Source organism: Anarhichas minor, unplaced genomic scaffold (assembly GCF_050575085.1).
Source record: "Anarhichas minor isolate MPS153535 unplaced genomic scaffold, ASM5057508v1 ptg000010l, whole genome shotgun sequence".
Lineage (NCBI taxonomy): Eukaryota > Metazoa > Chordata > Actinopteri > Perciformes > Anarhichadidae > Anarhichas > Anarhichas minor.
The window spans coordinates 9,427,406-9,437,499 of NW_027466456.1; positions in this window are offsets into that span (position 1 = coordinate 9,427,406).

Below are 10,094 nucleotides of genomic sequence, written 5' to 3' on the forward strand. Positions count from 1 at the left end.
GTATGGCAACTTAAAGGCTAAACGAACTAAAGAACAAAAGCCTTTCTACCCTCAAACTCTAGTCATTAAAGTTGCAGGTTAAAACCTATATTTATCTGTGTACGGTTTTAAAAAACGAATCTTTTTGTTTTGTTTTTCTTTAAGAAGAAAGGGGAGTTTGTTAAGTGCTTAGTTAACCATTTCGCATGTGTGTAAGTCAGTCGTTCTACAGGAGTGTAATGGATGATGTTTCAGCAAAGTTTTGAATATGCACAGTTGTTGCTGGAGTTATCAAACTAACACCAAATTCATCCCAGAAGATGAAAAAACGAATTTGGTAGGTGTAGAAAACAGCATGAGGCGTGTTAGCAGCAGCATGAAAACATCAGTTTCATTTGTCAGTTAACAGCAGCATAATTAAGAACCGAGATGTTTTGTTTTCATCCAACACGAGCAGCTGACAGTTGTTTAAACTCAGACCAAACTGTGAATAATTGGGCTTCATAGGATTTCCATATAAGGGAGGCCTGCCACTGAAAGGTACCGTTCTGTCTTCACATATTTTTTAATATATCCTGCATATCAGAGTGTGAATATTTTATCAGGCTCTTCATTAGTTGACTTCAATAGGAACTTGAAATAAATCACCTCACTGTTAATCTACAGCCCCGGTTATCAGAGCGTCTTTGAAGTGCAGCTATATTCCCCGCGCATGAAATGCTCATCAAGGAGCCCGGCAGCACTAACATTGGCCTGTGAAACACCAGAGCGAGGTCTTACATGTTTGCTCCCATCTAAAATAAGAGACAGAGCTGTTCAGAGGAGCACAGGAATAATATAGAGGTGCAGAAGGTTATTCTGTTCTTAACATGTGCAGCAGTGCTTCAGCTGGAGCTGCTGATCATTTCAGACTGTGAATTTCTCACAAAGTCTCAGTGAACACAAGCCATCTCAAGTCTTAAACGAAAAATGGGCTCCATGAAGTGAAATAATTCTCCAATATCAGCTTAACTGGAGACGTGGTGGGCGGACAGATTAAATGGATTTTCTGCCAGGAGACGAATGTACAGCATCTCGCGTCACCATGCTCCCTAGGCTGCATGTGTGACTTTGGTCATGATTGAGTTATTGCTTGAGTTAATGAGTGAAGTTCATGTTAAGTTCTGTTTCACAGTAATGTGTTTAAATAATTAAATAAATGAACGGTAATTTTACACACCAGCAAACACTTCCTGATCTGAAACTGTGAAATATTTCTGTCACAGGACTTATATTGAAGGAAGAAAGCCAACCTGAAATTAACAATGAACTTGCCAGAATTGATTATGTTAATGTGATTAAAATGTTGTCCTCTCTCCTCAGATCAATGGACATAAAATCTATTGGCAACGATCAGCTGGATTGCATGACAAGACACTCCCCTCTCTGCTCCGCTCATGCATGTCCCGGTAGAATAAGCAGCACTCTTAATGGCATAGTAAATTGGTGTTGTCAAATGTTGTCAAGAATGCAAATTCAGCATTAATGGTGCGTGTCTTCCATCCTTGTGAAGTGTATTTTTTTTTCATCATAATGCACATGAAGTAAATAGCTCTTTGTGTAACGGAAATCGATCAAGATCTTAGAAGAGTCATCAGGCTAATGAGGAAAAAGCATCACATTAAACATGTATCATACTGACGAGGGGAGGTCATCAAAAAGTCCCCTGATATAATTAATATCGGCCTACAACATGTCTGTAATAGTCAATCCACGTTTTAATTTAGAAACCAATTACATGACAGTTAATATTGTTACGCACTTCTGTGTCTGTTATCGATCTCATGATTATATCTTAACATCATAACACAACATAACATTAAGATCAGTAATTAGTGATGTTTTTGCTGTTTGTCATGATGCAAATCGGCCCATCATTGCCACTCAGTTTTATGGCCAGGTCCATTTATGTCCATTTATGTCTCATTCATGCGGTTTTCTAAGAAATACGTGTCAGAAATACATCACAGTCTCAAATTAGAAAGTATTTGCTGGTGTGCAAAATTCACATCGAGAGGATATGAGACAGAGACTAGAAAAAACCAAACTAGATTTCACAGCATTTTCACAGCCACACCTTAAATAACAAATTCAACACCAGTGCAGATCTGTCTGTTACAGTAAATTACCTTATAACTCAGATAAGCCCTATAGGCCCAACAATTCAGGTTTTTGTTGCTGACTCAATTCTAAGCAGCCCGAGCCAAATTCTGTCACAGTTCCCCCGAGCTTTGTTATATGTTAAGGTTTTAAGTTCAAAGCTGCACATGGCAAATTTGCAACAGAACAACTCCATCGCCAGACAAGAGAGTCGATATTTGACAAAACTTGAATTACATTTTGTGAAAAACATGCCATTATTAAATGTCTACTCTAATTGTCTACTTTCTCTAAAATATCTGCACACGGAGAAGCGAATATTGCAGAAATTGCAGGTCTGTCAATCATTACCAACTACAATATCCTCCAGCTGCATGGAGTGCACATTACGTCTTGCATTGGTACAGAGTTTGGGTATTGGATGTAAATCGTGAGATGCATAATTGTCAAATATGAACATAATTTCAAAGTATACCTGGCTGAATTCATTAACTATCTATTTATCAAACAGACACACCAGACTGGGTTCGCAGTTTGCGTGTCATTCATGCTAGTCTTCGAAAGGTACGCCTGTCATCTTATTGCATATGCATTTACATAACCTTTATTCAATCAGGTCAAGATTCTCTTTTGCAAAAGAAACGCGAGTACAGCAGGTTACAGGGAGGGTCACGCAAAATAACAAGGTGAGACATCTTAACAGAGGTTGATTATGTAGACACAATTTCCATTTTCAGTTTCAGTTTTGTGAGAAAAATTGTCCACATCTGAAGAACAGTGCCAATGCAGTGCAGATATTAAATATAGAGGTGTATGTAACTATGAACTGATTGATAGACAGAAAAATTAAGCAATTATGCTATAATTAAATATATCTGATCACGGTAACTCAAACAAATGGTGAATTTAAATTAGAATTTTGATTTGTTAAGTGTGCGCTTGTTATTAACGTCCACATGAAAACCATACGCTCTGTCTCTCTTTGAAATCCCATCACTTCATTCTCTTTGATGTTTTTCCTCTCCGGCTGTTCCTCACTCGAACATCCAACATTCTGATCCGCTTTGGCTTAAATCATGTTTATGTGCGTCTTTACACATATAGATTTTGTGCGGTACGAACCAATCAAAGGATACTGTAGAGGGACGTCAGGCCGTAATAAATCTGCAGCATCTCTCACCAGCGGATGGAAATGTGACCGGCCTGAGAGTGTGAGAGCAGGTTTGTGTCTGATGTCATCCAGTAGACTTCTCATCTGCCAACACGGATGTGACCATGCAAACATCAGATAGATCCAATTTTGAAAATCACTGGTAAAAAAAATCAATAAAAAGAGACAGAAGATGAATTTTGGGCTGTTGCTGGAGCCAGTGGAGTGCTAAACTATGATTGTTTTGGCTTTGAGTCAGTTTCATTTCGTTAAGTGTGCAAAGTTAAATATCTTGAATACAAATATGTTCTGCTTTTAGAATAATCAAGTGTAACTTCAGCCCCATGTCTGAAAAAACAAGCTTATTATTAGAAATAGCTCTTTCACATTGAAGCCAGGAATGTGGATTTTGGCCCAGCCTGAAAATTGAATGAACAACTTTTTAAAGTGGTCTGAGGCAGAAAAATCAATCCAGTGTGCTGAGGGTCTGCCTCAGCAGACTGACAAGACCGTTTTGATGTAGGGGCACAAATATCAAGTTAAATTATATCCATCTGCCTGGCAAAGTTAGTCACAGTCCAGTCAAAATGACATATGACATAGATTATAGGATAGAATATAAAAAAAATAGCAAGAACAGCTTCAAAGCTATTCGACGTAGATCACCTGTATCTGTAACTTCGCATAGCTGTTCATCATTTGTTTACCTTTTTTACTTTTACAATTTTACCACTTTTACCAACAAGACATTTTTCATGGATTACTGCAGGTAAAGTTTTATCCCAAAAAAGGATACTAACTAGCTAACAATTGTTTAAGGGAGAAGGAGGAAGGAGCCACAGATGTAAAGAGACACACTGGGAGAGCTTGAGATGAACAAGTAGAGAAGTGGTCTGTGTGCATGTAAACCGGTGTAATGTATGCTGCATAATGTGGCCTTTGATCTATAACAGGCTAGTGCCTGCTAATATGGTAACTATAGTGTGACAGCCTCAGAGGCCTGTTGCCTTGGTCCTGCTGCCCTGGTACTGTGTGTCTGTGCTTGTGTGTTCGTAGGTCCTTGGCTGGATGGAGCTGAGGTGCCAGCACCCTACTTGGAAACACCTGGCCAGTGTTGAACATGTCTGCCAAGTAGAAGGTGAAGGGACCATTTTCAGTTTGGTGACAACTCCGACGTGTGATGTGAATCTAACGTGGAAATGTTTGTTTATGTAGATCCACATTAGCTACTGTAACAACAGCACAGAAATGTATTTACAATACTTCTGTCGTTGTTCTTTTGTAAACACACCGAACTGATGCATTCATTTGTTGATTGATAGATTCTGCCTCAAACACTACAAGAGACCGTGCTCAGCCTCCACTGACTTCCCAGCTTTATACATAATTATTAGTGTAATACATCTTAATAATAATGGTGTGTGTAAGGTGTTGTCTTCACTGGGAAGCGCAGTAAGAAACGGAGAAACTGGATAACTGCAAATACCCAATACAATTTACGTAAGAGAAATTAAATAGCTGGGCCAAAATACAATAGAATTTTATTAATTACATTACATATAATTACACATTTGTATCTTTGAATTTTTATCGTTTATATGTATTTTTCTTAGTTTTACTTGCATTCCCAATATCATTATTATCACACACTACCAGAGTATTCTGGGTATTTTACTACACACGATTTGACGATTAAAATCCTTGAGTCTTGAATTTCTTCTGCAGATTTATCCAATTGAGGCCACATTTTCTTTCACAGTGCACCAGGTTGGCTCTACTTCATGATCTCTTCGAAATAATTACGAAAACACCTCTGAGATACTCAAACACCGTTGGAAATCATCAAATGTTGACAGCTGCTGTAATTATTCTCGTGCGCGTGTACTATGACTCAAACTGTCTTGAGTTTACCAGACATCTAACACAGATTTGATCAACGTTTTCATAATGCTTGCAGCAGGAATATGGCAGATAGCAGCAGAGTGAGGAAGCTTTTGATATGCAGATCCAGGTGCTACGATGGGCTCCCTCAGGAAGATGTCCATCAATGCAGCTTGGGCTGCAAAACCATTTTTTGTCCTTCATGCATCCTTTTCCAAAAAGAAGGGCCCCTGGGATATGGTACAAACCTCACATCTTTTGTGTTTTCATAACGTATTCAAAAAATTGTAAGAGGTAATTCATTGTTGGTCTCGTGTCTGGGGCACAGATTTTGTGCATTACAGCTGAGCATCAGGATCCTTTGCTTCTTCAAAAAACTATCACCAAGGTGAATGTGTCTTTGGAGTGCCTGTGTGTATCAGAGCCATTTCAGAAACGGAGCAAAACGTCCTCTGATAATCTGGTACAATAGGAACAACACCATCTTGTTGAGTAAAAAGCTCTTTCTTTGCTTTTAAGGTTTAGAGAGCTAGAGAGCCTACTGCAAATCTTTTCTCGTATAAGTTCAGTTCAGTGCAGATCTTTAATGTCCCACAGGAAGAAAAGAAATTCTTGCAGCAAGACAGCATTAAAAATGCAAACATAAAACATGAACACAGTAAAAACAGACCATTGAAGACATTAAAATTGCCGTAGCTAATTCAGAATAGAATAAAGGCTGTATTAGAGAACAAATGCTACAACTCAAAGAATAATGATGTATTAATAATGTATTTCATTAAAGAGTCCTTAATGCACATAAAGAAAAACTTGGTGGGTGCCGCTGTACTAGTGGCCACTAAGTGAACATTAGTGACTTGAAATTGATGCGAGCAGCAACACAGAGCCAGTGGAGAGTAATGAAAAGTGAGTTTTTGGCTGGTTGAAGAAACATTTTGGAACATTTGCAGAGGTTTTACTGTGCATGCTGGCAGTGCTGAATGTGTATTATAAAATAAGAAAATTCATCCAAACAATCAGCCTCAAAAACATATTTACAAAGTGATGTAGTTAAGTGCCTTGCTTAAAGGCCCCTTGATGGAAGCTGTGATGGGGAGAGGAGTGTGTCTCATTCACCTCCTTTCTCTTTAGTTTGTAGGAGTTGCATTGGGTGAAATATAAAATATGGATCATAAGTGCACCTATCATATTACCAGTGATTGATTTTATTTACTGTGCTTTATATATATTTCATGTAAATATACTGAACTACATGACTGACACGACTCTGGCTTGTATTCGTCTAATGCCACGACGTGCTCTGTATTCTCTTGTTATGACAAACAGCTAATGCATTTTTCCTAAATAGTCATTCAAGAATTATAAACAATTTTAAACAGTCGCTTCAAACTGTCCCTTTTTAAAGACACTCAGAGTTGTCATCTGATTCAACAAAACATTAATCATAATGTTTTTGTTAGTGGTCTCAGTGTTTGAACGACTGAGGGTCAGACATCGCCCCCTCTCTGTGAGGACAGAGGGGGGGGCGATGTGCTGCAACTCTCACTGTTCGTGGTCCATATGGGAAGTTTTTATTCGTCATTTTCTTTACTCACTCAATGATGAATTTCCAACGGCAAAGACGAGGACTTCTGGGAAACAAATGAAACATCAGATTGAGACAGAGAGAGAACAGAATCGGCTTTGCCTGTTCTCTCAACAACACAACACACCTCAGAGTATAAATAATTGATACGAAACCTCACCTCGACAGGGTAAGGAGCAGGGGAAGTATTCCCACCAGCTCAACCTGCTGACACATCCATCTCCTCCGTGTTAACACTGACAACGTATTTCCTTACTCGGGATGTACTTTATTTAACTGTCTGATTTGATGGATTCCTGTTGGACCTTGTTCTCGCCGAGGAGGCAGCGCAAACACACAGCGTATTGATGACATCTTAGAGAAATGCACAGGTCCAATACATCTCATCAGATGAAGGGGTGATAATGAGAAACAAGAGGAAATTTTCTGCTTGATCTATTTCCATGCATTTATGCAGACGGCAGTGTTTCATGCTGAGCTGGTACAGATTTTAGCCCCAGGTAAGGAACATGCATATGTAATGACGTATGTAATGACTTTTGTATGACATGGTGAGAAACGCAAAAAGGCCTCCAAGTCATACAGCGGTGTACATAACATAAAGCATACAAGCATGAATTTATCTGGTCAGAAACAACACACGGACACCCGTGCACACAAAAATAGAAATGCATCTCTCTCGTCTTCCATGAGATTTACTTTTGTGGCTGTCAGACGCCCGCGCTGTTTCAAAACAGTTCGTCTTTTAAGAGGGAATTTGCAACATACCGCACAGTCTGTCTGGTGTTTTAATGCGTATGGTGCCTTCAAGTGGAGCTGTGTTTATTGTGTCCATGGTGTGAATCCAGTTAAACAACCCTTTTATGACATGTTAAGTGGAATTTTTTCGAAACAAAGTTCATGACATAAAACAAAGGAAGTGGCATTTAAATATAAAATATATATATCTTTTTTGAAAATGAAACAAGGCAACTTTCCTTGAGTTGTCTGCTGCTGCTTTCGTGTGGCTTTAAATTTCACTGTGGCAGCTCATGCCAAACATTTATGAATTCTGTACTCAATATAGATAGAAGTGTCTACCAAATAGTGCGTACGTAAGCACAATTTAATTGTCCTTGTAGATCTGCCTCCTGCCAGCATCACTCATGACCTTTAACATTCAAAGCCACGGGGATCAATACGTACTGTAACAAGGACGCAGAGAGTTAAAGGTTGTCACATGAGCACACCTCTTCTAACAATAGTAAATCTGTCCGTTTTTTCAGTTGGCAGTTGAACTGATTTTTTTTTTGTTGATGAAATGCTGGTGAGAGCTAATGGGGGCATTTGTAGAGTCAGTGTGTATTTTTGAGAATTGGCGTTAAAGCATTTATTTCAGCATCTTTGTTGAGTACATTTGATTATATCTTCTGTTCTGCTGGTGCGTAATGGTTTTTTCCCTTTCCGGTCTTAACATCATTATTTTTAATGGCAGCAGTATTTCAGCAGGCATCTACTGACTGAGTCGTACAGTATTACAGAAGAACATCCAAAATTCCCAAAATGTCTTTTTCAGATTGCTGACCTCTGTTTCTCTTCACTTACAAGATCAGCACTTGCTGCTGTTTCTGTTTTTCCCAGAACGGCAGCAAAATTGACAATTCAAAATCAATACAGGACTAATTATTTTCTTTCACTTTTGAAATAAGAGTGATTGAGAGAATAATGAGAACTGAATAAGTAATTATCGTTTTCTGTTCACCTTATACTGTTAGGATTTCAGTAAGGCGTCTTTATTGATTCAGACATAAACATAGATATACTCATAAAGCGTTCTGTGGACTACTTGGCTTTTCTGTTTGCTACAAGTTCTTGTAGCTTTGTTTTAGTAATTTAAGAATAAATATGTATATATATATATATATATATATATATATATTGAGTTAGCCTAGTGCTATTGAGTTAGCGTTTGTGCTAACGTTACTGGGTTAGCTCACTGAGCAGCGGCCCCCACTCATTCTTTGGCTCAGTGGGTGTGTGCTCATGACCGAGTTAACTCCTGGACTTCACTGTCGGTCCATTTGTGTTGTCGTCCATTTTTTTCACTATGCACTGCTGTTTGAATTTCGTGTTGTCTGTTGCTTACACAGCAAACAGGCTAAATAGAAGCTAAAAATGTCACTCAAAATGGCATTTTAAGAAATACGATCGTTCCTAGTTCTTAGAACTATGAAAAAAATTCCTCTGGTCTGAAAACCCAGCCTGTAGTCACCCTCTGGTAAAACTATTCTGTGAAAACGATGGCCCTTTCTTGTCTAGTTTCACTTTGGTCAAACTAAGTGATCTGTGAAAATGATTTTTTTCCTAAAATACACGTCACGTGTGAGATTAAACTCTGTGTTTATCTCAGTGTGAGAGCTGGCAGGGCTAACATTCAGGGCTGCAGGACCATTCATAACAAACAAGGCTTGGCAGACATGCTATAAAAATGAACATCAATGTTGACATCCATTACAACCAAGCTATATACCATGACACTGTACACAAAGTGTAATAATCTAAAGGTCAGCTACACTGGAGTCATTTATGTTTGGTTCATTTGGTTGTCTCATTCAATATACTCCTGTATACTTTAATTTTAACAGCTTATACATTAACTACTCTGCATTGATTAAATTGACAAACTGCAGGTTGTCTTGAGGGCTTCTTAACTGATTCGAATCATCAATGTGTGGGGCGTCCCCTAAAAATTACAGTGAGGCTATAACAGACCAGAGCAAACCGTTCCCATTTGTTGAGACGCTATGCATTGTTTTGTTTTGTTATCTGTACAAACAATTGAAGTGTAAAAACAACATGTTGTAGTGGCAGTGACTGCTGCTGGCCAAGAAATAGTCCGGCACATAACTGCACGAAAAAACTACAATATGTAGTTAATTTAATTGTCCGGGGTAAATTATAGTGTCAGGTATAGTCATCACCTGTTCATGGTAAAAAAAATCAATTTTGAAAGGAAAATGTAAAACTGTAAATAGGAGTAAGTAAGGACTTTTTTCCAGAGACTGCTGTACTCACCACTCTTGCGTCTTTCGCCTCTCTCATCTCTTTGGTATGTTTTAGTAATATACTGTAGTTCTCAAAGACTGTCCAGACTGACAAACACGACTGTGCTGTTTGCAGTTGATGTCACTTCACAGGATTTCTGGGAATCAAAGTCAATATTTCAAACTCCTGCTGCCATTTCTGCCGCCAGTCACCGACACACAGCACGTCGCCCTCCAAGCTCTTCACCTCTTATCTAAAGCTTTGCTTACATGAATGTCATCTATGACTTCCGATGGAGTGCAGACGGCCTAATGCAAGTGGGTGGTTTCTTTTTTT